This window comes from Myotis brandtii, unplaced genomic scaffold (genome assembly GCF_000412655.1).
Source record: "Myotis brandtii unplaced genomic scaffold, ASM41265v1 scaffold133, whole genome shotgun sequence".
NCBI classification, from domain to species: domain Eukaryota; kingdom Metazoa; phylum Chordata; class Mammalia; order Chiroptera; family Vespertilionidae; genus Myotis; species Myotis brandtii.
Window position 1 is genome coordinate 1266007 of NW_005354718.1, and position 1573 is coordinate 1267579.

The 1573-nt window shown below is 54.2% G+C and overlaps 1 protein-coding gene and 1 long non-coding RNA gene across 2 annotated transcripts in view; one reads left to right on the forward strand and one right to left on the reverse strand.

Annotated features, from left to right (window-relative positions):
* Positions 1-354: 354 nt before the first annotated feature.
* On the reverse strand, positions 355-1480 carry LOC106725056. Its single transcript, XR_001360927.1, has 2 exons — positions 1022-1480; positions 355-594 (listed from the first exon to the last, which is right to left on the reverse strand). It is a non-coding gene; the product is annotated as an uncharacterized LOC106725056 (long non-coding RNA).
* Positions 1476-1573, forward strand: part of PAK6 (p21 protein (Cdc42/Rac)-activated kinase 6) — a 43068-nt gene continuing 42970 nt past the window's right edge. The window contains exon 1 of the mRNA XM_014534777.1: positions 1476-1525. The gene's annotated coding sequence lies outside the window, so the exon portion shown is untranslated. The remainder of the gene's footprint in view (positions 1526-1573) is intronic.

Sequence of the window (1573 nt, forward strand, 5' to 3'; positions counted from 1 at the left end):
TGTCCAGGTCAGTCCTGATGCCTAGAGACCTTGGGGCTGCCCTGGCTTCTGTCCTAACTTGATGCTCCAGACTTCTCATCAGTGCTGGGAATTAGTTACCTGATGGCTATAAAAAAATTTCTTTCTTGCTCGAAATGGAGTTAAGGTGGGTTCCATGGCTGGTAGTTGGAGGACCTGACTAATTGAAGTTTTTATGATTAATGCCATGTGCTCCAATACTGTGCAGTTCAATCAAATTGTGTATGTGTTCAGCTTGAGACCTTTGCACAGGAAGTGACTGAGGTCCCGGTTTTGGAAGATTAATCTGTCACCAGTTGGTAGGTGGATAAGAATAAGCAATGAGCAACACAGTCATGACAGCTAAGAAGAAAATTCATGTTTATTGAGCTCCTGTGCCAGGAGCTTTGTTCACTTAATTCCCACAATCCTGGAAGCTGGGCAAAATCACCCCCATTTTGTGGATAAGGAAATTGAGTTTAGTTGGTTAAATAACATGCCCAGGTCACTTGGTTGATGAGCAGAGCTGGGACTTGAAGTCAGGAGAGCGAAAACTCATAGCCTGGGCTTTTAACCAAATGCCACGTTGCTTTTACTCTGGAAGAAAATGGATGAGTTTCCAATATAATATGAGCAGCCTAGTGCCACCTCGGAAATAAGGGCCAGGTTCCCACCTGTCAGCAACAGTGGGCCCTGGGAGCAGGAGCTGGCCGGTCACGGGCCAGGGTGGCACCTGCAATGAAGCGGCAGGGTGTTGGGCCCCGCGGTGAGCTTTTCCAGGTTGACGGTCAAAGCCACGGAGAGGACGGTGTTCCACTCAAGCGTGGTAAGTGTGGGGAGAGAGGGTTAGGGAGTCAGAGCTGGAGCTTGGGCACCCTCAGCTGGATTCTGGGAGAAGTAAAGGAGCCAGTGAAGGAGGCGGGAGGCTGGGAGAGAGAGGGCACCGCGGCAGGCTGGGCTCCACCTGGCGCGCTCAGGGCAGCTGACCGGTAGGTGCATGCGCAGAAGAGCTCACGATACTCACCTGCACACGCCCTGGTTTCTGGCGGGGGAGGGGGCATGATTCGTACGGGGCGGTTGAGTGGCTGGTTTCACTGGTGCCTGCAAACCCAGGACGCCAGCGTTCACGCTGCCCAGCACTCCCTGTGTGCCACTCACAGCAAAACCAGCTGAGACCCGGCAAGGGAGCTCAGCCCAGCTGTGGTCAGGGCCAGCCAGGTCTGAATCTCGCAGCGCTGCGGGGGTGGGGAGCCTGGGAGGTCTGGCTGCGGGGCTGGGGGAGGCGCCCACTGGTTCCGGCAGGCAGCTCTTCCTCTCCTCCCGCTCAGTGAAGGAAGGCAGGCGAAAAGGCTTTTATAAATAGCTCCAGCCCCAGCTGATTTGTAAATTCAGTGGGTTTGGTGTGTTTTTTTTTTTTTTTATGTCAATGACATCACTCTCCTCCCCATGGCAACACTCGACGATATCAAAATTGCCAAGCAACGTTGGAGCAGGTCGCTGCCTGAGGATTTAATGGAGAAATCCCAAAGTGAGCCGGGGCGCGCGGTGGAGGAGGGGCGCGCCGTGGCGGGGAAGG